Source organism: Ovis aries, chromosome 9 (genome assembly GCF_016772045.2).
Source record: "Ovis aries strain OAR_USU_Benz2616 breed Rambouillet chromosome 9, ARS-UI_Ramb_v3.0, whole genome shotgun sequence".
NCBI lineage: Eukaryota > Metazoa > Chordata > Mammalia > Artiodactyla > Bovidae > Ovis > Ovis aries.
Window position 1 is genome coordinate 44832327 of NC_056062.1, and position 26859 is coordinate 44859185.

The following is a 26859-nucleotide window of genomic DNA, read 5'->3' on the forward strand; positions in this document are numbered from 1 at the left end:
AGAAAGAAGAATGGAACTGGAGGAATCAACCTGCCTGACTTCAGGCTCTACTACAAAGCCACAGTCATCAAGACAGTATGGTACTTGCACAAAGACAGAAATATAGATCAATGGAACAAAATAGAAAGCCCAGAGATAAATCCACGCACCTATAGACACCTTATCTTCGACAAAGGAGGCAAGAATATACAATGGATTAAAGACAATCTCTTTAACAAGTGGTACTGGGAAAACTGGTCAACCACTTGTAAGAGAATGAAACTAGATCACTCTCTAACACCACACACAAAATAAACTCAAAATGGATTAAAGATCTAAATGTAAGACCAGAAACTATAAAACTCCTAGAGGAGAACATAGGCAAAACACTCTCCAACATAAATAAATCACAGCAGGATCCTCTATGACCCACTTCCCAGAATACTGGAAATAAAAGCAAAAATAAACAAATGGGACCTAATTAAAATTAAAAGCTTCTGCCCAACAAAGGAAACTATAAGCAAGGTGAAAAGACAGCCTTCAGAATGGGAGAAAATAATAGCAAATGAAGCAACTGACAAACAACTAATCTCAAAAATATACAAGCAACTCCTGCAACTCAATTCCAAAAAAATAAATGACCCAATCAAAAAACGGGCCAAAGAACTAAATAGACATTTCTCCAAAGAAGACATACAGATGGCTAATAAACACATGAAAAGATGCTCAACATCACTCATCATCAGAGAAATGCAAATCAAAACCACAATGAGGTACCATTTCACGCCAGTCAGAATGGCAGCGATCCAAAAGTCTACAAGCAATAAATGCTGGAGAGGGTGTGGAGAAAAGGGAACCCTCTTACACTGTTGGTGGGAATGCAAACTAGTACAGCTACTATGGAGAACAGTGTGGAGATTCCTTAAAAAAAACTGGAAATAGAACTGCCTTATGACCCAGCAATCCCATTGCTGGGCATACGCACCGAGGAAACCAGAATTGAAAGAGACACATGTACCCCACTGTTCATTGCAACACAGTTTATAATAGCCAGGACATAGAAGCAACTTAGATGTCCATCAGCAGATGAATGGATAAGAAAGCTGTGGTACATATACACAATGGAGTGTTACTCAGCCATTAAAATGAATACATTTGAATCAATTCTAATGAGGTGGATGAAACTGGAGCCAATTATAGAGTGAAAAATTCAGATTTTGCAGAAAAGGGGACTAGTGGAAGGACAGAGCAAAAAAGAAGCCAATTATATTGAAAACTTTCATGAATTGGTTATTTTATAGTCCAAATTTCTGGTTATCATGTCAGGGGCTGAACTCCTCTCTTCTTTGCAAATCTACTCTTCACAGTGTCCAGGTTTTTAGGACTTCCTTCCTCCCAGAATTCCTGTCCTCCCCACATGCCTCAGCGGCACCTAGGAGCTCTGCATCCAGTCCCTGTGGCTGATTCATGCCCTGGTACTGGCCCTTCCTCACTGCTCCTTCTCTCACGCTCCACATTATCATCCAGCTTAATCAAATGCAACCTCCTCATGAACTCATTCCTGATTCTCTCAACAGAAGACATTTTCTCTCTCTTCTGAACCCCCAAAGTGCTTCATGGTTCCTCTCTTCTGACCCCCATTATGTTTGAGCTTTACTTATAGGGCTGGTAGTTAAATTACATATTGATGCCATCTCCTGAAGTTAAATTCTTATGTGAATATTTACTAGATAAATGACCTTGTGCAAGTTACATAATTTTTTTGTGCCTCAGTTTCCTTATCTAAAAAAATCAAGCATAATAATTGTGACTAACATGGTAATTACAAAGATGTAAACTACGCATGACATCCGTGCCTGCACATTGAAAATGTTCAATAAAGGCCAGGCATCATTTTTTATTATGCATTATCTTACCTTTTAACCATAGGTTCCTTACTGGGAAGACCCTACATTATGTGTCTTTATCTTCTCCACAGTTCAGTGCATGGCACTGAGTAGGTGCTCAGCAAATTTTAATGAAGCCAGCAAGATCCTATGTCCTGGTAAAACCAAGAATAGATGTCAGGCCCAAATGCAATGAATATCAAGGATGAAACAGTACTCTCTTCCCTTCTTCATGTGCTGTATTCCCCTCATTTCACTGTAACCTGCTCCAGAATCACCTGTGCTACTGGGATTCCATCACGTCACCAGAGATGTCTTACCTGCTGGGTTCAAGCACTGCTGTAGGTCCCACCTCACTGCTGGCTGCTTCATTTCTCTGGAATTTCTCTTCTCTCTTTACGTTGCCTGCACCACACTGCACAGCTGCTTCAATTAATCTCACCAACTTTTCCTCTTCTGGACCTTTTGTGGGATTTCTTTCTCTCCATGACTCTCACATTGCATACTCAAGGGTTTAATGTGAGATTCCTATTTCTTTTTATTCAACATATTATTTCTGGGAATCACTACTACCCTCACAATTTTCACTACTCTGTATATGCCATACGCCAACGTTGTCCCTATTTATACAATATAAACATCTCCCCTGCATTTCAGACTCAAAAATCCAGCTGAGCACTAGACAGCTCAACCTGGATTCTCTATAGATGTCTCAAATTCCATAGCATATGCCAAAAATAGCACATGACCCTCTTCCCCTCCACACAGCTCTTCCTTCTGTGTATTTTCATCTCTGTTGGAGGAACCACCATTTACTTGGACACTGGAAGTTAAGCATGACCATGTAAGTGTGTGTGTGTGTGTGTGTGTGTGTGTGTGTCTGTGCATGTGTGTGCTCAGTCCCTCAGCTGTGTCCAACTCTTTGCAATGCTATGGACTGTAGTCCACCAGGCTCCTCTGTCCGTGGGATTTCTCAGGCAAGAATACTGGAGTGGGTAGCCATTTCCTTCTCCAGGAGATTCTCCAGATCCAAGGATTGAATCCTAGTCTCTTATGTCTCTTGCACTGGCAGGTGGATTCTTTACCGCTGAGCCACCTGGTGACCCTACCTCCCATTCAAATCCCATATCATATCAGTCACGAAGTTCTGCTGATTTCATGAACTAAATACCTGTTCAATTCACCGTCAAATGGATAGCATTGTCTTAGGTTAGGTATCACATCTTACCTGGCTATCTGCATGACTATTCTAACATTTCATATCCCTTGAATCCTTTTCCCTTACAGCTGTAAGAATGATCACCTGTGAAGCACATGCTTAAACTTTAAAATTCTGCCTGGTGGTACACGAACAGCTCCCCATTGCCTATAGGTGAAGGTGGTATTTAATGTAGTATTTGTTTCCTCGCTTTGGTCCTGGCCTACATCTCCAGCCTCATTCTCTGTACTCCCTACCACACTTTATGGTTCACAACACACAGTAGCCTTCATCTTCTTTTCACATGGCATGCAATTTCCCGTCTCTCTGCCTTTACTTGCACCATCCCTTCTGCCTGAAACAACTCCCATTTGTTTTGGCTAACTCCTCCTGCAAGACTCTGTTCAGGCACCATCTCCTACAGGAAAGCTTAGTGGAACTGTGGGTGAGCTGGGAGGAAGATGCAAAGCTAAGGCACTGGATGGACCCTGGAAAGGGGACCTCTTTCATCCCATCAGCAATGGCCAGGTGCATTTGTTTCCTAGGACGGCCAGACAAATTCCCACTAACTTGGCAGCTTAAACCACACATGGGTATTATCTTACAGGTCTGTAGGTCAGAAGAAAAATATTTCTTCAGCTGTCAGCTGAGGGCTGTTCAGAGGTTCCAGAAGCCCTTCCTTGGCTTATGACCCTGCTCCTACATCATCAAAGCCAGCAACTGTGGGGCACTTCCCTCTCACACTTCTAATCTCTCCTCTGCTTCTTCCAGTTAATCTTTCTGGCCTGGTCTTCTCTGCTTTCTCCTTCTGATTTTAAGATTTCCAGGGTCCATTATAGTTAGACCAGCCCACCTAGATAGTCTGGGGCTTCTCAGGTGGCTCAGTGGTAGAGAGTCTGCCTGCAAATGCAGGAGATGCAGGTTTGATCCCTGAGTTGGGAAGATCTCCTGGAGAGGGAAACAGCAACCTACTCCAGTATTGTTACCTGGGAAATCCAATGGACAGAGGAGCCTGGTGGGCTACAGTCCATGGGCTTGCAAAAGAGCTGGTAACAACTAAACAACAACAGCCTAGATAGTCTAGGAAAATCTCTCCCTCTTAAGGTCATTAACCTCAATTATCTCTGTAAGTCCCTTTGCCATGGAAAGTAACATATTTGTAGGCTCTAGGAGGCAGTTATTCTGCCTCAACTAAGGTTGAGACAGATAGTAAAAGCCTGAGATCATCTGATTTGAATTCTATGTTCACAGAATTCATAATTGATCATTTTCCTTTGTATTATTTTGTTATGTAGATTTCCAACTTTAGATTCACGTTTTGAATCTAAGGCATGTAGGCAGGGACTCAGCCTGTCTGGTTCATTTTGTGTTGTTATTTAGTCACTAAATTGTGTCTGACTCCCTGCAATCCTATGGACTGTAGCCTGCTAAGCTCCTTTGTCCATGGGATTTTCCAGTCAAGAATATTGGAGTGGGTTGCTATTTCCTTCTCCAGGGGATTTTCCAGACCCAGGGATCAAACCAGCATCTCTTGCATTGACAGGCAGATTCTTTACCGCTGTGCCACCAGAGAAACCCCTGGTTCATTTGGTAAGTACTTAAAGAAATGTTAACTGTGTATAACTTCTCAGGGCATTTACTTGGAGGTCTTGTGCAGGAAGGTATTCATGGGTGTGCCAGTTATGGAAAAATGCCAGGAAAGCCAGTTTGGAAGATAACTGCAAATCAGTAAATGGAATTCTATTATTCAAAATTTAAACCATTTGCTAGAGATTTAACCTTAGAAAGCAACACTACAAACAAAGCTAGTTGAGGTGATGGAATTCCAGTTGAGCTATTTCAAATCCTGAAAGACGATGCTGTGAAAGTGCTGCACTCAATATGCCAGCAAATTTGGAAAACTCAGCAGTGGCCACAGGACTGGAAAAGGTCAGTTTTCATTCCAATCCCAAAGAAAGGCAATGCCAAATAATGTTCAAACTATCGCACAATTGCACTCATCTCACATGCTAGGAAAGTAATCCTCAAAATTCTGCAAGCCAGGCTTCAGCAATACATGAACTGTGAACTTCAAGATGTTCAAGCTGGTTTTAGAAAAGGCAGAGGAACCAGAGATCAAATTGCCAACGTCTGCTGGATCATGGAAAAAGCAACAGAGTTCCAGAAAAATATCTATTTCTGCTTTATTGACTATGCCAAAGCCTTTGACTGTGTGGATCACAATAAACTGTGGAAAATCTTCAAGAGATGGGAATACAGACCACCTGACCTGCCTCTTGAGAAACCTATATGCAGGTCAGGAAGCAACAGTTAGAACTGAACATGGAACAACAGACTGGTTCCAAATAGGAAAAGGAGTACGTCAAGGCTGTATATTGTCATCCTGCTTATTTAACTTCTATGTAGAGTGCATCATGAGAGACGCTGGGCTGGAAGAAGCACAAGCTGGAATCAAAATTGCCAGGAGAAATATCAATAACCTCAGATATGCAGATGACACCACCCTTATGGCAGGAAGTGAAGAGGAACTAAAAGCCTCCTGATGAAAGTGAAAGTGGAGAGTGAAAAAGTTGGCTTAAAGCTCAACATTCAGAAAATGAAGATCATGGCATCTGGTCCCATCACTTCATGGGAAATAGATGGGGAAACAGTGGAAACAGTGTCAGACTTTATTTTGGGGGGCTCCAAAATCACTGCAGATGGTGATTGCAGCCATGAAATTAAAAGACGCTTACTCCTTGGAAGAAATGTTATGACCAACTCAGATAGCATATTGAAAAGCAGAGACATTACTTTGCCAACAAAGGTCCATCTAGTCAAGGCTATGGTTTTTCCAGCAGTCATGTATGGATGAGAGAGTTGGACTGTGAAGAAAGCTGAGCGCTGAAGAATTGATGCTTTTGAACTGTGGTGTTGGAGAAGACTCTTGAGAGTCCCTTGGACTGCAAGGAGATCCAACCAGTCCATTCTAAAGGAGATCAGTCCTGGGTGTTCTTTGGAAGGACTGATGCTAAAGCTGAAACTCCAGTACTTTGGCTACCTCATGCGAAGAGTTGACTCATTGGAAAAGACTTTGATGCTGGGAGGGATTGGGGGCAGGAGGAGAAGGGGACGGCAGAGGATGAGATGGCTGGATGGCATCACTGACTCGATGAACGTGAGTCTGAGTGAACTCTGGGAGTTGGTGATGGACAGGGAGGCCTGGTGTGCTGTGATTCATGGGGTCTCAAAGAGTCGGACATGACTGAGAGGCTGAACTGAACTGAACTGAACTGAACTGAAAGATTTTACAAGTTTAAATAAAGTTCAGAGAAAAGAAACTTATTACATGAGGAACAATCACAACAGAAAGCAATAAAGAATTTTTTAAGCAAATGAGAACTATTAAAAGACATATTATTGTAGAAGAAATGTTTATTTAAAAATTGCCATCTAATAGGATTTTGTATTTCTTTCCTATAAAAATTGTTAAGGCAAAAAGAGTTGAATTTATTGGTGCTTATGAAGTATTTGCTAGGACAATATTTAATGAATTAATTTCTTCTTTTAAGAAATCATGATTCGCTAAATATAACACTTCTACCTTTAAGGGATTTTACAAACAATGTACTTTAATTTCCTGCCCTCTAGTGACAAAAATAATGTATTCATGCTTTTATATGGAACAAATTCTGTTAGTATCAGGAAATAAAGTTGCGTAAGAGGGTTTGGGAACAGAAACTAGAAAGTTTGGCCTTCATGATTAATGTACAATAACCATTTTTAGTTTGGCAAAAATTTTTATTCAGAGTCAAATAGATGACTTTAAACTGTGAAGCAAAAATCAATGTGTTGTTTCTAGCTATCCCTTGGCCTATATCTTTATAATTAGAAGGTAAAAAAAAAAAGAAGGTATATACCATGGGCACAGTCCACAGGGTTGCAGAGAGTTGGACACGATGGAATCGACCTAGCATGCACACGTTCACTATAGAAAACTTGGTAACAACCAGAAAATTTACAGTTTCAAAATTTTTAATCTTAAATAGCAGAATTGAAGGAAATTTACGAATTGTAAAAATCCCCCCAGGGCTTCCCTGGTGGCTCAGTGGATTAGAATCTGCCTGCCAGTGCAGGAGACATGGGTTCGATCCTTGGATCAGGAAGATCCCACATGCCACGGAGCAACTAATCCAGCATGTCACAAGTACTGAGCTGTGCTTTAGAGCCTGGGAACTACAACTAAGGAGCTCACGTGCCACGACGGCAGAAGCCTAGAGCCCGTGCTTCACAACAAGAAAAGCCGCTGCAATGAGGAACCCACGTACTGCGACAAGAGTAGTGCCCGCTCGCTGCAGCTAGAGAAAAGTCCACGCAGCAACAAAGACCCAGCACAGCCAAAAACAAATGAATTTCAAAAATAAAGTCAAAAACTAAAAATTTCTCCCAGTATTGTTTTTCAGTCCAGGCAATAATCAGTTCAATAATCAGGCTGGGATTTAAAGCCTGAGATAAAAAATAATCAAACTGGCTGACTATTATGATAAGACTAAATGAGACTTACTAGATTTGATTAAGGGTGACATTAAAATTTTTGGAATTCTAATTACAGACTGCATTATTGCTTTCACTGTCCGAACATTTTGGTGTTCCTGGGGTACAGGCATGTACGTGGCATTTGTGCAATTATCATCAACGAATGCACTGAGTGTCTGCTCTGTGCTAGATTGTCTCAGTTGCTCAATGACTGAATTAAAAGGAGGAGCTCATTCCACATGCCGCACTCCCAGGCTTTGATGGGGCTCTGGGCTCCTGCAACCTAGATGGCGACTCTGTGTTCTGATGTAGTACAGACTAGGCCACTGCCTCTCATCTGTGGTGATCTTCTAAACTCTATTTCCCATGGGATAGGACAGAGGACAGGAAGAAGTTTCATTGGGGCTGGAGGGCCTTGCCGAAAATGTGAGCTCCAGGGCCAGCTATTTCTTCAGCCATTCATCATTGTCAGTCACAGTGGGGTTCCAGCGCCTCTCTTTACCAAGCACGGCCAGAAGGCCCCTTGGAAATGTGTGAGCTCTCCACTGGCCTTCCAGGTGACTGTCCCTGCATGAACAGTAGGATACAGTAGGATGAAAGGTGAAAGGGTTAGTCGCTCAGTCGTGTCCAACTCCTTTGCGACACCATGGACTGTAGCCCACCAGGCTCCTATGTCCGTGGGATTCTCCAGGCAAGAATACTGGAATGGGATGCTGTTTCCTTCTCCAGGGGATCTTCTTGACCCAGGGATTGAACCCAGGTCTCCTGTAATGCAGGCAGATTCTTTGGTGTTTGAGCCACTGCCGGTGGGGGCGGGGGCGGGGGGGTTCAGCTCAGATGGTAAAAAGCAAGATGACATCCTCCCAAAATGTGATAGGTTGCAGACTGGCACACTCTATGCTGGGCCCTCACTCACTGCACGTTTCCTGTGGACCTGACTCTACTTCTCAACAGCAGCCTCATCAGGTGGGTGTTAACATCCCCACTTACAGACAGGTAACTGATAGAGGCTATACCTATATTTGTGCTCAGAACCCATGTCTGGACCATTATTAATGGCTTTAGTTGACTTAAAAGACAATGGCAGACGGTGTTAGTGAAAAGGATAAGTAATAGTTTGGCATCTTTACAAATGCTAACTTTTAATCTTTAATATAGATTTTATCTCAGCTTTCAAGTGAGAAAACTGAAGTTAAATTGTCCAAGGCCACACAGCTAGTAAATGGAAAAGCCTGGAACTGAACCCAGATTGACCTGACTTCCCTCTGCCAGAGATCAAGTGGTGTATGTGTGAGTGTGTGGGGTTCCTCACCATCCAAAGGCCAATTTTCACACCCAATTCAATAATCAATCATGGCCCTCTTGCTCTGGAACTGGGATCTTCTCCTTGGACTCTTCTCCTGGCACTTTCCGGGCAGCCCCTATAAACTTCAGAGCTTTGCAATGAGCCATGACTGTTCCTCAGCTGCTGCCTCCCCACTCAGATTCAGACTGGACTGAAGGACAATTTGGTCTCCTGTAACAGACCTCATGGGACTTCCCTGGTGGCTCAGTGGTAATGAATCCACCTGCCAATGCAGGAGACACAGGTTCAATCCCTGGGTTGGGAAGATCCCCTGGAGAAGGAAATGGCAACCCACCCCATGGACAGAAGAATCCCGTGGACAGAAGAGCCCGGTAGGCTACAGTCCATGGGGTTGCAAAGAGTTGGACATGACTGAGCAACTAAGCAACAACAATGGACCTCATGACTGAAATAGGACAGTGACAAGAGCATCTGCTTAAAAAAAAAAAAAACAAAAAAAACAGACCTCACTTAAAAGGAACATTGGTGCATGTTAGAGAGAACATTCAAGAAAAGAGAAAAGGAGAGAAGGAGACCACAGACAGCTGTTCTTAAACCTCTTCAACACTGCCACGGGAGCCAGAAACAAGAGAAGCAGGGGCTTCTACCGTCTGGAACTCACTGGGGTTTTTACTGCCAAGAATGAAACATCTGCAAATTTCTTGATTTTTTTTTTCTTAATGACAGTTTGGTCTCTTGAAAGCCAGAAGAAGCAATGAGAGGAGCAGCTCCTCCTTATAGAATTCCAATAAGAAATCTTGCAAGTAGGTGATCTTATGGACTGTAAATGCATCTCAAATGCTGCCTCCTTGGCGTGAAGACTGTGGGGCTCGGTTATGGTGGAAGGAGGGAAGGCATTTACTTTTGGAGCTTAGACACTTTGCCAGGCTGGAGTGGCTGGTGACACACAGTCACTCTGAGGACAGGACCACTAGTAGATGGTAGAGAGATGCTAAATGAGAGGTGAGAAAATGGCCAAGATGCCCTTAACCTATGTACTAATAATATATTGGGTTGGCCGAAAAGTTCACTTGGGTTTTTCCATAGGATAGTAAGGAAAAACCTGAACGAACTTTCTTGCCAACCCAACATAATAATATTAATACTGAAACAAAGCAACTCTACTGGAAGGGAGTTCAAACCCACACAGACACATGTCCATCAGATCTTAAGTCTAACACCTTAACCACTCAGCTAGAGGATGACATGGTAGGATGGCATCATTGACTCAACGGACATAAACTTGAGCAAACTTGGGAGACAGTGAAGGATAAGGAAGCCTGGTGTGCTGCAGTCCATGGAATCACAGAAAGTTGGACACAGCTGAGTAACGGAACAACACCAACAAAACAAAGAGGAGAAAACCTCACTGTATCTTCTTTCTTCCTACTCTACCAAAAATGTTCTATTGCCTGGACCTAGATTCCTGCTGTTGGAACAATGGCCCAGGTATGTCATGATCTGGCTTAACTGTTGTGGGTCGTGCGGGGAATTATCCACCATTTATTTCCACAAGAGGATACATTCTGAGTTCCAGTTAGTCAACTTTCCAATGCATTTTTTGGAAGGCAATCAGGTTTTAAATTGGGAATGGCCTGAAGTGCCTCATTAGTGTTCCTGTGTGCCAATGCATGTAATCCTATTGAGAATGTGCTTTAAGAAATCATTCAGCAAAAATCAGAAATTCATATATACTAAAGAAAGTAATGATCTTTATCACATTGTAAGGGTACAGGGAAGATGTCCTGGTTGGGGCAGGTATTTCTGTATTAATAGTTAAAGGAGATTAACTCAAGGCAAAGTAAGCTGAAAGACCAATTATAATTTCAAAATACTGAATGGCGTGTCTATTTTAGTTAAGAGTTTCCGTATGTAGCTGTAGGACTGAATTTAGTTCTGCACTTTTGGAAAGTCCTCAATTTTTTCTTTGTAAGCTTAGCATACATCAATCTCTCTCTCTCTCCCCCCTTCACCCACTGGCACCCATTCTTGTATGTTTTGGCTTAGCCTTTTCCATAGTACATAGCTGTGATTGTGAAAATTATGTGCAGTGGTTTAAAAACTTTGCAAGGAGACATACAATGTTAAATGTTAAGTTGTATTCCATTCGCAACATTGCATTTCCAAGCATAATATGATACAAATAAAAATACTAATTACTAATTTCTAAATCATAGTTTTTTTTATCATCTACCTTATATTCTATGCATTTTTATTCTTTTTCATCTGACATCTGCTGGTAATCTGTTTGTCAATTAAATTTGAGGTCTCTTGAGAGTCCCTTGGACTACAAGGCGATCCAACCAGTCCATCCTAAAGGAAATCAGTCCTGAATATTCATTGGAAGGACTGATGCTGAAGCTGAAACTCCAGTTCTTTGGCCACCTGATGTGAAGAGCTGACTCATTTGACTCATCTCTTCCCTGATGCTGGGAAAGACTGAGGGCATGAGGAGAAGGGGACGACAGAGGATGAGATGGCTGGGTGGCATCACCGACTCAATGGACATGAGTTTGAGTGAACTCTGGGAGTTGGTGATGGACAGGGAGGCCTGGTGTGCTGCGGTTCTGGAGTCACAAAGAGTTGGACACGACTGAGCGACTGAACTGAACTGAATACTTCCTTTAGAGTTGTCTATTAATGGATTTTGCTCTTTTCAAATAAAAATGTTGTCCTTCCAGACCTTTTCACTTAGATAACACTGTTCTTTATTTGGTGACTTCCCAGGTGGCACAGAGGTAAAGAATTCACTTGCCAATGGAGGAGATGCAAGAGACCTGGGTTTGATCCCTGGGTCAGGAAGATCTGGAGTAGGAGACGGCAACCCACCCCAGAATTCTTGCCTGGGAAATTCCATGGACAGAGGAGCCTGGCGGGCTACAGCAGTCCACGGGGCCGCACAGAGTTGGACATGACCAAGCACACATGCACTGCATGCACTTCACTCTACTGGGGGAATAAAGGCCTTCTTCCCAAGTTCTTCTGAGAAGACAGGGTTATTCACACTGATTTTTGTTTTTAAAATGATATCCTAGGAAACTACCTGCCAAGCAAAGTCAAGACAGTGGAAGTCAAGGTCTATGGTGGGGTGGTGGCAATTGAGTGAGACCTGCAGGACACAATTCACCCAGGACACCGTAAGTCTTCCTCTTACACTCACTTCATTGGCCAACTCATCCTCAGAAAGTGACTGCAAGTTTTCTGTCTGCAGGAAGAGAAAAGTCTAAACTGTGAGGAATGTGCCGTTATTTATAACTGACTTTTAGCTGTTTGTTTTTGTTTGTTTGACTTCCATATACTCTCATGATAAGAGCTGAGTGATCAAAGCTCCATCTGCCTCCCCTCATCACTCCCCATCACTTGCATTATCACTTACACCTCCCTATCCTCCCCCATTACGGAGAAACTGTCTTCCACAAAACCGGTCCCTGGTGCCAAAAAGGTTGGGGATTGTTTATCCATTCTCATCATTCTTTTTCCTGTCTAGTGTCTCCATGTCAGTTTTTGCAGACTTCTACTAGGCCATTTAACGACATTGTATTATAACTTGTTTTTATTCAAATATAGTTTGGTGTGCACCCTTTCTCCTAGCTAGAATGTAAGCTTCTAAAATGCAGAAACCATAATTTTTTTTTCATTTTTGTATCATGGAGCTTCATTCACTATATGTCTTAAGTTAACTGAGAAAAAAAAGAACTATTTTCCAGGGAAAGCTAACATTGCTTCACTGCTACCTATTCATTGCATTATAGTATTTGTCAGTGAAGCAAGATGATACCAGGGTTCTAAGAGAGGAATGAAACAGAATATACAACATTTGATTGCATGTGTGAGGGGAGAACATAATCTTTCTTATTCAGATAATGAGGTGCTATGCAGGAAGGACAAATCCAGACAGGACCCCTCTACCCACCCACCCAGCCACCTGAAGTGGCTGTCTTCAGGTGTTGGAGAACTGTGTGTGGCTGGGGTGGGCTGGCAGCCTGAATGAAAGGAGGATTCTGAAATGCAAAGTGGGAAGACAACCAAGGGAGACCTTATCAACCTTAGTCCTCTTCTGCTTTAAGTTTTTTTTTTTTCTTTTTTTGGTCAAGTTTTATATTAGGGTAAAGTTGGTTGGAAAGATAGTGCTAAGTTGTGTCTGACTCTTGCAATCCTATGGACTGTAGTCCCCCAGGCTCCTCTGTCCATGGGTTTCTCCAGGCAAGAATACTGGAGTGGGTTGCCATTTCCTTCTCCAGGGGAACTTCTGGACCCAGGAATTGAACCTAGGTCTTCTGCATTGCAGACAGATGCTTCACCAACTGAGCCACAAGGGAAGCCCTTGGTTGGAAAATGATAGAAGATGACACTGGCTTTATACCCCTGAATGTGTTCAAATAAAGACACTGAAGCTGGGAGGCAAGATGGCGGGACAGATGGCCAACTTTGGATGCCAGCGAGGAGGTGGGATGGACTGCCCTCCTCCACCTCCTGTTTCTCCTGGCAAGTTCATGCATTTGTCATGGTGTGAAAAGGTGGGAAAACAATGTCAGAGAGGATGCTTGAATATATAGGTTGAAGGCAAAAATGTAATGACACTACGTAAATCAGCGAATGCCAAAGGCCACTTCCTTCAAGTGCAAGAAGATGCTGACTTGGATCTTATTCTAGTATGAATATTCTTACCATGTCTTACTTGTGAATTTGAAGTCCTGGGGTCACAGGTGTGTCTGGCATGTGACGGGGTGGTCAGCAGGGGTGGGGAGTGAGAAAGGCAGGCAGGACACACTGAAATTACCAGCTGTCTTTAAGAGAACCAGCCTCCAGGGTCTAGGCTCTGTCCCCACGGAGTTTGTGTTCTGTGGGATTCCACCAAGAGGTGCATGGAGATGGGAATGGCATTCCCTTGGATTTCAACCTGTAGAATCCCAGTGGGATGTGATTGGAGAACCAGGTGAGGGAGAGTAGGGGACTCTGGGGCCACAGAGCAAAAACCCTACACTGCAGTCCACAGGGCTCAGCAGTTTAACCCCTGAGGGATGCTAAGTGGTGGCAGAGGCCCATGACCTACCATCAGCTCCTTCATCTTTAGATATTAATGGAATGGAGTTGAGCGATTCAATAGCCCCATCAATCTGATGAGCATTCTAGTACTATAAAGCATGTATATCTGTGGAGATTTTGTTTTAAGCCCAATATTTTGCTTCTTGTTGCAAGAACCAGTTTAGAAAGCAGCCCTGTTTTTTCAGGCTTTAGTGATCTGGGAGGAAAGCACATGGAGCCACATGTTTTGCTCCTAGATTGAAAGGGAAAACCATTCCTGAGCCAAAGGAGCAGCGTGTGCCCTGCTGAGGACAGAGGGTGTGAATTTTATCATCCCTCGAAACCTGCTATGGGGCTTAACCAGATATTGCTTTCTGGATAGAATGCCATCAGAAGAGAAGCAAATCCCTCATTAATAAATTCGTTCTCTTGTGACCCTAACTGCAAAGGTAGTATGGCATTCATTTAATAAAGGCAGATTTCAGCAGTCCAGAGTTGTATCAATCTGCTGTTGGCTCATTCAGAAAACTGTTTCAAGTCTTATTAAATTATTAGATGTGTGATCTTCTTACCCCTGAGCAAAGAAAACACCTGGAAGTATGGCTGGGATATCTAAGACTAAGGCATATATTATGTAAATGTGAAATCAAGACCCGTTAGCAAATGCCACAATCTTGGGACAGAGACCCAAGAATTATTCATCTCTCTGATTTTTGGCTACCAGGGTCTTAAAAATAAATTACAGCTTGAAATCCTTCATCATTAGAAGATCATTCCTAAGTTTTACTGTTCATGAGGTTCTCAAGGCAACAATACTAAAGTTCTTTACTGCTCCCTTCCTCAGTGGACCACAATTTAGAAAAGAGAGGAATCAGAGATCAAATAGCCAACATCCATTGGATCATAGAAAAAGCAAGGGAATTCCAGAAAAGCATCTACTTCTGCTTCTCTGACTACATCAAAGCCTTTGACTGTGTGGATTACAACAAACTGTGGAAAATTCTTCAAGAGGTGGGAATACCACACCACCTTTCCTGCCTCCTAAGAAACCTGTATGCAGGTCAAGAAGCAACTATTAGAACTAGACATGGAACAACAGACTGTTCCAGATTGGGAAAGAAGTACGTCAAGGCTGTATAATGTTACCCTGCTTATTTAACTTATATGCGTAGTACATCATGTGAAATGACAAGCTGGATGAACCCCAAGCTGGAATCAAGATTTCCAGGAGAAATACCAACAACCTCATATGCAGATGATACCATTCTAACGGCAGAAAGCAAGGAGGTACTAAAGAGCCTCTTGATGAGGGTGAAAGAGGAAAGTGAAAAAGCTGGCTTAAAATTCAACATTCAAAAAACTAAGATCATGGCATCCAGTTCCATCACTTCATGGCAAATAGATGGAGAAACAATGGGAACAGTTACAGACTTTATTTTCTTGGCTCCAAAATCACTGCAGATGGTGGCTGCAGCCATGAAATTAAAAGATACTTGCTCTTTGGAAGAAAAGCTATGAACAACCTAGACAGCATATTGAAAAGAGAAACATCACTTTGCCAGCAAAGGTCTGTAGAGTCAAAGCTATAGTTTTTCCGGTAGTCATATATGGATGTGAGAGTTGGACCATAAGAAAAGCTGAGTGCCCATGAATTGATGCTTTTGAACTGTGGTGCTGGAGAAGACTCTTGATAGTCCCTTGGACTGCAAGATCAAATCAGTCAAATCCTAAAGGAAATCAGTCCTGGATGTTCGTTGGAAGGACTGATGCTGAAGCTGAAACTCCAATACTTTGACCAGCTGATGCGAAGAGCCAACTCATTGGAAAAGACTGTGATGCTGGGAAAGATTGAGGGCAGGAGGAGAAGGGGATGACAGAGGATGAGATGGTTGGATGGCATCACTGACTCAATGGATGTGAGTTTGAGCAAACTCCAGGAAATGGTGAAGGACTGGGAAGCCTGGCGTGTGCAGTCCATGGGGTCGCGAAGAGTGGGACATGACTGAGTGATTGAACAACAACAACAAAGCCCAACATTATCTGCATGTGCTATGGAAGGGCTTCTCCTAGTAGAAGCAGGGTTGCCATATTGCACAACTCCAAGGCAGCATTTTGGAGAAGGCAATGACAACCCATTCCAGTATACTTGCCTGGAGAATCCCATGTATGGAGGAGCCTGGTAGGCTACAGTCCTTGGGGTCACTAAGAGTTGGGCATGACTGAGCGACTTCACTTTCTCTTTTAACTTTCATGCATTGGAGAAGGAAATGGCAACCCACTCCAGTATTCTTGCCTGGAAAATCCCAGGGACAGAGGAGCCTGTTGTGCTACCGTCTATGGGGTCGCACAGAGTCAGTCATGACTGCTGTGATTTAGCAGCAGCAGCAGCAGCAGCAGCAGCAAGGCAGCGTTCAATTTGCTACAGTATAAGAGATGGGATGTTTTTCGCTATTTCCTGGAAATCTAGTTGTCATAATGACTCCTCCTATTGACTCCCATCTATTTTCCTTCAGTATGGATATAATACACCCAAATCTACTCTGCTAACAAATCAAGAAAATTAAATCACAATGAAAACCTACAGAAAATGTTGGAGAAAAGAACTCAAAGTAGCTAAAAGTTATCTCTAACCTAGGTCTATGGTTTCAGAGATGAGAAAACAAGGGTCACACAAACATCCATTAAATACCTATAATACTTAACTACAGGCTTCCCAGGTGGGGCAATGGTAAAGAATCCACCTACCAATGCAGGAGACATGGGTTTGATCCCTGGGTCAGGAAGATCCCCTGGAGTAAGAAATGGCAACCCATGCCAGTGTTCTTTCCTGGAAAATTCCATGGACAAAGGGAGCCTGGTGGGCTACAGTTTATGGGGTCACAGAATTGAACACAATTTTAATAGCTGCATAGTGGCCTATCCTATTAAATAGATACAATAATTAATGAATTACATCTTAAATAAACTTAAAAATTTTTTGAAAATTTTGTTGTTATGGCAATTCCTCAGACTACTACTCACTGAAGAATTGAGACAGTGCTATTTTTATATGTGATGAACCAGAAGTTCAATAATATATCAGCAATGGAATTTTAGAACCCCACTTTTAAGGTATCAGTAGTCAGCAACACATAAAGCATGCATAATGTTTTAAGTAGGTGTTTTATTTAAGAATTACCCTCCTTAAGTGTTCAGTCTGAGGCAGGTCCTATGCTAAGAGATCAGTGCATAGCATCTCATGTAATCCTTATACTTGTCCTAGGACTTAGGTTGGATAATTACAAGATATGTAGTAGGTAGTGTGGGTTTGGCTCCAGACCTCAGCAAGAAAGTCAATATTGAAATAAAATGAGTCACAGTAATTTCTGTTTTCCCAGTGCATAGTGTATGGTGTGCATTAGTATTAAGTCTAAAAACACAACGTACATATGTTAAAATACTTAATTGCTAAACAATGTTACCATCACTGGAGCCTTCACCCAGTCATAATCTTTTTGCAATGGTAACATGAAAGATCACTGATCACAGATCTCTCTAAAAATAATAATAACAATGAAAAAGTTGGAAATATTCTAAGAATCACCAAAGTGTGGGACTTCCTGGATGGCCCAGTGGATAAGAGTCCGCCTGCCAATGCAGGGGACATGGGTTCGATCCCTAGTCCTGGAGGATTCCACATGCTGCAGAGGAAGAAACCTGTAAGCCCATGACTACTGAGCCCATGTGCCTAGAGCCCATACTCTGCAAAAACAGAAGCCACTGCGATGAGATGCACACACATTACAGTGAAGAGTAGCCCCCACTCACTGCAACTAGAGAGAGCCCACACTGCAATGAAGCCCCAGTGCAGCCTAAATAAATAAATAAAGATTTAATAATAAAAAAACAATTACCAAAATGTTACACAGAGAGAAAAAGAGAAAATGAGATTAGAAAAATGGTGCTGATGGACTTTCTCAATGCAGGGTTGCCACAAACTCAATTTGCAAAAAATACAGTATTTGCAAAACACAAATTGAAGTGCAATAAGATGAGATACACCTGTACTCCCAATTAGCCAGATGAGGAATCCGAAGTTAACAGTGACCAAAAGACTTGCCCCAGGTACACAGGTAGTGAGAAGCATGTTCAGGAACCAACTCGACTCCTCTAACATCAGGGCCATTGTCATATGGCCACTTCTTGCCTTGAAGATAATAAAGCAGAGTTTCTAGCAAGAACAAATGTAAACACAGGACAATGAAAACAAGCTCGGAGGACAAAGTTTATGAGGCACTTCTTTCTTTTCTCATTGTGTTTTCAAGAAAATATGGATATTATATTAATAAATTAATGGTTTAGATGTTTTGAGTTCACTTAAATGTGTATGACTGTTATCTATTAAAATACTAATAATCCGTTGGGTTTCCCAGGGGGCTCAGTGGTAAAGAACCCTCCTGTCAATGAAGGAGACACAGGAGACATGGATTTGATCCCTGGGTCAGGAAGATAGATGCCCTGGAATAAGAAATGGCAACCCACTCCAGTATTGCCTGGAAAATTCCATGGACAGAGGAGCCTAGCGGGTTACTACAGTCCATGAAATCACAAAGAGTAAGAAATGACTGACCATGCATACATGCATACAATAATCCATTAAGTTTAAATAATCAAAAACATAATAAACAGAATACACTTAAACATCAACAATGTAAATTTCAATATCAACCCGCCCTCCCCCCAGATAAAGGCAAATCATTATATTTGTCCTATAGTGGAATTACTGGGTGAAGAAGTATTGGTTCATATACTTGGGAGTTTCCTGGATGAAATCTGAACTGGTCACTGGCCACAGAGGTCAAGGAGAGACAGAAAAGAGAGACAGACCATGCTCCGTTTGAGAGGCTCCATCAAGAGGCAGCAGGTGGGACAAGGCAGGAAATTTAAAAATCTCGCGTCCAGGGGGCTGTGCAATGAATAGATCACCACATCTGTCCACCAAATCTTAAAAGCTTATAGAGAAGCCTCACTGGGGTTCAGCCACCAACTCAGTTTGGCAGGTCTCAACAACGTATTACTCTCTGAAGGCGAGTCCCCAAAACCATCTCCTACCGGAGCACTGGGCAGAAGGTACACTCCAACAACAGAGGAGAGAGTGTGATCCCTCCCACTGCCCTATGCAGCTCGTGGGGGGAGAGGCGGGGTCAGCCCACCATCCTGTCCCCTGGATGACCTCCTCCAATGAGGATAGAGGTACAGCTTGATATTTTCAATATTTGTTGCCAAATTTTCCTTCAAAAAGTTTCCTATTTTCCTTCTAATTTTTCTTGCTGACACTCTTGTCGAATTGGGAGTAGGTCTTTTTCTTAGTTCCTCAAAAATAATTCCTCACAAGTACCTCTTTAAAATTTTTGCTTTAATTCTGTGCCCATTTGATAGTGGAAATTGATCTTCCTTGTTGTTTGAATTTGAATTTGTTGACTAATTATGAGGTTTGACTTTTCTTGTTGTATGTACTGGTGTTTGTTCCTGTGTAAACTTTCTATTCTTTGACTTTGCTAAATTTTTTTTACTGGGGTGTTTTATATATTTTTGTCCTTGTTGTAAGAGTTTTTCCTAAATGTACTGAGGATATTAACCTTCAGTTTGACATACATATTGCACTCTCCTCGTACAAGTTTGTTGTTTGCGTTTTAATTTTATTTATAGCGTTTTGTTTCCATAGATGCTTCATAGTTTTAAGAGTCAAGTGAACGCTTCTTGAAAGTTATTTCCTTTCATGAATTCTGCTCTTGCATGCATAGCTGATTTCTGGTGGCTCTTTTATATTTTTCAAGCCTTCAGTGTATGTTAATTTACATAATTACCTGGGGCAGCTGCTGTTTGGGAGAACATTATCTCATTAAAATGACCTGTTGGTTTTCTTTCTGAGGTTCCTGTGTCTGCCCTTTATAGTGAGCTACGCTTTTATTTTTCTTACAAATGCCCTAATCCACTGTTGATTCCAGAAACACCATTTAGTGGAGCAACGAACAATTACTTTTTTGCTGAAGCTTGCTGCCTCAAAGTCATTTTCAGATTATTAAGAAATGAGGGAATTAGTTGAACAGGCTGGACCTCTTTTGGTGAAGATTAGAGAGAGAATGCACACAGTTTCTGAAAGCCGATCTTGCCGGAGAGAAAAGATAATGCCTGAAATAAAAGGCTGCCCTCGCATCTCCTGTGGGCCCTCAGTGCATTTTAATCCTAATTAAAGAAGAAGTCCAAGAGAGAGTTTCCAGAAGGAGCTGATTATAACCATAGCTCCATATGGAACTCATCAAGGGTTACCACCGCAGCTGTGGCGCATTAGCACATGAGACTCGCACTGGAAATGTCTCCGTCAAAGCATCCACTGAAAAATGGTTTGTTAAACTTGGCTGTGTGGGAGTCCTCTGGTGTTCTTAATACCACAGGGACAAGTTGTGTTCTACCAGGAGGCCCCCTGATTCCTTTAAGCGTTGTTCTGCATTTTTGTGCATTGATATTGCATGAAACCTTTTGGATTGCTAGAATGCCCTGGTTGTGTGCCTGATAGAGGGCAGGGTACTCAGTTTTGGATCTTTATCTTGGGGCGGTGGGCTTGGATTGTTATCCACAAAGGGAAGTTGGAAAACAGAAATGCAGTGGCTTCTGGGCCACATATTGCTGGGGGGCTGGTGAAGTGCATAATGAGGTCAGAAGGTCACTGGAGATGAGCATGCCTGTGTGCACGCTCAGTCACTTCACTTGTGTCCAACTCTTTGTGACATTATGGACTGGAGCCCCCCAGGCTCCTCTGTCCATGGGATTCTCCAGGCAAGAATACTGGAATGGGTAGCCATTCCCTTTTCCAGGGGATCTTCCCAACCAGAGGATTGAACCTGTGTCTGCCTGTGTCTCCTGCCTTGTTGATGGATTCTTTACCCACTGAGCCACCAGGGAAGTCCATAAATATCGTCAAATCGCCCTGGAACAATTTGGTGAGCTTCTGCCACTCACAACAGAGAGACTAGAGATCCACTTGTTATTTCAAAACTGGAATAAGGTTTGGCATTGCCTTGGCAGCAAAACACAGATATTTTAATGGTTAAAATGTGTTTTTTTTTCTTCTCTTACCACTCAAACTGGGACACTATTTTGCACCAGTAGTAACTCAAACGAACAAAGACCAGTACAAAACGGACAGGAGAGAAAAAGCACATGTCACTGAAAACTAAAGATCATCTCACATCTCATTTTAGCTAATATTTCCTTTTCCCACCTTCTCACCAATTGAACTCTTAAAGGCTAAAGATGAAGGTGGGGGCAGAAGAAGCATGAGATTACCAACATCCTGAACACCCTGCTTCTCTCCTAGCCATTCAGAGTGCCGGCAGATTCAAAGGGAGATGGGAAGAGTGGACACTCATGGGCAGTGGCCAGGATAAGGAGACCACAGTGGGTGCTGACACCCTTTCTGGGTCTTGAGGGAGGATATGTGTCTTATTCTTCTCTGGGGCTTTGGGCTCTAAGAACAATTGTGAATTTGGTACCTGGAGACATACTGGTGGGTTTACTCTGGTTAGACAGGCCCCAGTGTCATGGATGACCCCTTTCTCTAGGCCAACAGCTCACCACTCGCCATTCTTAGATGAGAAGGGTTGTATGAAAACCTCCCAAGTACAAGGTGGGACAGTCCCAAGGGAACTGAGGATGCATTGCCGTACTGGGTTTATAGAGTCAAGGCAGGCTGGCAGACATTTGAGAATGGAGGGGGTACTCCAGACCCCAAAATAGTTGTGCCTGTGGCCTACATTGCTATGTAATGCCACCAACTTTCCAAAACATGAAAAGCTGAGCTTGTGAGATAAGCAATTCAGAGGCCTTATGTTAATCAACAGGGAAAGGATGTTTTATTTTAGAGTTATGTGTGGTGAGGCATACCTTTTCTCAACCAAGTGTCAAATAGCTAAGTTAACTGCAAATATTCTAGTCAAAAAATCTTCTAGCCTTGAGAATGAAGGGGTAACAGGCTTGGGCATAAGCTTTTAGGGCATAACTTCTGAGAAAGCTACTGATGAATTTAAAACAAAATATCAGTAGGTGTTTTATAAATTTATTTCCAAAGGATATTATACTTTTAAAACTTCATATACCTTTGACAAAATTCAACATCCATTTATGATAAAAACTCTCCAGAAAGCAGGAATAGAAGGAACATACCTCAACATAATAAAAGCTATCTATGACAAACCCACAGCAAACATTATCCTCAATGGTGAAAAATTGAAAGCATTTCCCCTAAAGTCAGGAACAAGACAAGGGTGTCCACTTTCACCGCTACTATTCAACATAGTTCTGGAAGTTTTGGCCACAGCAATCAGAACAGAAAAAGAAATAAAAGGAATCCAAATTGGAAAAGAAGAAGTAAAACTCTCACTGTTTGCAGATGACATGATCCTCTACATGGAAAACCCTAAAGACTCCACCAGAAAATTACTAGAGCTCATCAATGAATATAGTAAAGTTGCAGGATATAAAATCAACACACAGAAATCCCTTGCATTCCTATACACAAATAATGAGAAAGTAGAAAAAGAAATTAAGGAAACAATTCCATTCACCATTGCAACGAAAAGAATAAAATAATTAGGAATATATCTAACTAAAGAAACTAAAGATCTATATATAGAAAACTATAAAACACTGATGAAAGAAATCAAAGAGGACACTAATAGATGGAGAAATATACCATGTTCATGGATCGGAAGAATCAATATAGTGAAAATGAGTATACTACCCAAAGCAATTTACAAATTCAATGCAATCCCTATCAAGCTACCAGCCACATTTTTCACAGAACTAGAACAAATAATTTCAAGATTTGTATGGAAATACAAAAAACCTCGAATAGCCAAAGCAATCTTGAGAAAGAAGGATGGAACTGGAGGAATCAACTTGCCTGACTTCAGGCTCTACTACAAAGCCACAGTCATCAAGACAGTATGGTACTGGCACAAAGACAGACATATAGATCAATGGAACAAAATTGAAAGCCCAGAGATAAATCCACACACATATGGACACCTTATCTTTGACAAAGGAGGCAAGAATATACAATGGAGTAAAGACAATCTCTTTAACAAGTGGTGCTGGGAAAACTGGTCAACCACTTGTAAAAGAATGAACCTAGATCACTTTCTAACACCGCACACAAAAATAAACTCAAAATGGATTAAAGATCTAAATGTAAGATCAGAAACTATAAAACTCCTGGAGGAGAACATAGGCAAAACACTCTCCGACATAAATCACAGCAGGATCCTCTATGATCCACCTCCCAGAATTCTGGAAATAAAAGCAAAAATAAACAAATGGGATCTAATTAAAATTAAAAGCTTCTACACAACAAAGGAAAACATAAGCAAGGTGAAAAGACAGCCTTCTGAATGGGAGAAAATAATAGCAAATGAAGCAACTGACAAACAACTAATCTCAAAACTATACAAGCAACTTATGCAGCTCAATTCCAGAAAAATAAACGACCCAATCAAAAAATGGGCCAAAGAACTAAATAGACACTTCTCCAAAGAAGACATATGGATGGCTAACAAACACATGAAAAGATGGTCAACATCACTCATTATTAGAGAAATGCAAATCAAAACCACAATGGGGTACCACTTCACACCAGTCAGAATGGCTGCGATCCAAAAATCTGCAAGCAATAAATGCTGGAGAGGGTGTGGAGAAAAGGGAACCCTCTTACACTGTTGGTGGGAATGCAAACTAGTACAGCCACTATGGAGAACAGTGTGGAGATTCCTTAAAAAATTGCAAATAGAACTACCTTATGACCCAGCAATCCCACTGCTGGGCATACACACTGAGGAAACTAGAATTGAAAGAGACACATGTACCCCAATGTTCATCGCAGCACTGTTTATAATAGCCAGGACATGGAAGCAACCTAGATGTCCATCAGCAGATGAATGGATAAGCAAGCTGTGGTACATATACACAATGGAGTATTGCTCAGCCGTAAAAAAGAATTCATTTGAATCAGTTCTGATGAGATGGATGAAACTGGAGCCGATTATACAGAGTGAAGTAAGCCAGAAAGAAAAACACCAGTACAATATACTAACACATATATATGGAATTTAGAAAGATGGCAATGACAACCCTGTATGCAAGACAGGAAAAAAGACACAGATGTGTATAACGGACTTTTGGACTCAGAGGGAGAGGGAGAGGGTGGGATGATTTGGGAGAATGGCATTCTAACATGTATACTATCATGTAAGAATTGAATCACCAGTCTATGTCTGACGCAGGATACAGCATGCTTGGGGCTGGTGCATGGGGATGACCCAGAGAGATGTTATGGGGAGGGAGGTGGGAGGGGGGTTCATGTTTGGGAAAGCATGTAAAATTAAAGATTTTAAAATTTAAAAAAAAATAAAAATAAATAAATAAAAACCTAAAAATAAATAAATAAATAAATAAATAAAACTTCATATAAGTCTTAAGTAGTTTTTCATAATTCAGAATAGGAACTGCTAATAATCATATCAAAGATATCTAACAGTCTTTTAAGATGTTTTGTTCTTAAGGAACTACTTTATAGCCCAGGGGATATACTGCTCAATGTTATGTGACAGCCTGGATGGGAGGGGAGTTGGGGGAGAATGGATACATGTATATGTATGGATGAGGCCCTTCACTGTTCACCTAAAACTATTGCAACACTGTTAATTGGCTGTACCCCAATACAAAATGAAAAGTTTAAGAATGACATTCTAACACGTATACTATCATGTGAATTGAATCGCCAGTCTATGTCTGACGCAGGATGCAGCATGCTTGGGGCTGGTGCATGGGGATGACCCAGAGAGATGTTTTGGGGAGGGAGGTGGGAGGGGGGTTCATGTTTGGGAATGCATGTAAGAATTAAAGATTTTAAAATTTAAAAAAAAAAAAAATAAAAAAATAAAAAGTTTAAAAGTAAAAACAACAAAAAATAAATAAAATAACAAGCTATAGCTACACATACTGGACTTCCCTGGTGGTTCAGACAGTAAAGAACTGCCCACAAAGCTGGAGACCCAGGTTCAATCCCTGGGTTGAAAAGATCCCCTGGAGAAGGGAATGGCTACCCACTCCAGTATTCTTGTCTGGAGAATTCCATGGACGGAGCAGCCTGGCAGGCCTCCAGTTCATGGGGGTCACAAAGAGTCAGAAATGACTGAGTGACTGATGCTTTCACTTTCATACATATTGTTAAAGAATTTTCAAAGCCATACTGTCAAATTGAAAAATAAATTGAAGGAAAATACATAAAAAAGAAATTTTGTTTTAAATTCATTTGAATAAATGTAAGAAGAAAAATCATTGTAATTTATTATTTACTGTAAGGAATTAGTTTTCACGATCATGGAAGCCGAGAAGACCTACAGTTGTCTGCCAGCCAGAGACCCAGAAGAGCCAGTGCTGCACCTCAGTCTGAAGTTCTGAGTCTGAGGTCTGAGAACTGGGGGAGCTGATGGTGTAAGCCCTAGTCCAAGGGCAGGAGAAGATAAGTCCCAGCTAAGCAGTGAGGCAGGGAATAGGGTCAGGTTCTTCCTTCCTTCATCTTTTTTTCTATCCCAGACATGAATGGATTGGATGATTTTGTACCTACATCAGGGAGAGAATCTTCTTCACAGGGTCCATGGATTCAAGTGCCAGTGTCTCCCAAAACTCCCTCCCAGACCTCCCCAGGGATGCTTGATCTCGGTACCTCATGGCCAGGTGAGTAGACACAAAATTAACCATCATAATCATGTTTGTGAAAAAAACTCTTAGAAGTATTTTATTCTTTAGCTTATAGGAGGAACATATTTCAAATGAGAGGATATAGGAAAACAGAATCTTTCACGTTGTTGTTGCTGCTTAGTTGCCAAGTCAAGTCTGACTGTTCACGATCCCATGGACTTTAAGCCCACCAGGCTCCTTTGCCCATGGGATTTTCCAGGCAACAGTACTGGAGTGGGTTGCCATTTCCTCCTCCAGGGGATCTTCCTGACCCATGAATTGAACCTGAGTCTCTTTCATTGGCAGGTGGATTCTTTACCACTGATTCACCTGGGAAGCCCATCTTTCACATTAGAGGTACTAAAAACTTCATTTGTGCAGATCCAAGTTGCATACCATATAATTAGAGGAAGCTGAGTTTTTGCCAGTGTAAATTATTTTCTGTTTTAATAAGGACCTTGTGATGGAATTGACTAGCATCATGGAAAGTAACATTTGTTGAAAGTCATGACTTTATAATGCAACACACTAGTATAAACATCGTCAGTATTACTGTTGTGAACTTGACCAGTTGCTTTCTCAAAAAAAAAAAAGGAAAGGTCTGCAGTTTAGTTAACTGTATTTGCTATACAAATAAAAACAACCCCCTCCCACCACCCCACAAACTAGTGGTTGAACAAAATAGCTACTTCTGCTCCTGTAAAAGTCCAGTGTGTATGTTCATCATGGTTAACTTTCCTTGAGCCATGATTTGGGGATAAAGGCTCCTTCAATCTTTAGGTCTCAACATCCCCTATGGTCTTAAGTCTTTCTCCTTGCTGAAGGAGGAAAAGGCAACATAGAAGGCTCATCTGCTTCTGTCCAAAATATTCAAAATGGCCTAGCCTAGTTGATGCTGGTGCACATCCATGGACAAGATCTTACCACAGAGTCACACCTCCTCTGTGTACACCTGCACAGAGTCACCTGCACCCCGCTCTTCACTTCAGGAAGGAGAGCCTGGATCATATAGAACCGTGTCTCTCGGTTGCTGCCTGACTCCGATGGATTGGTCGACACTTTATTGTTGCTGTTGTTGTTCAGTTGCTCAGTCATGTCCAACTCTCTGCGACCCCAGGGACTGTAGCTGCCAGGCT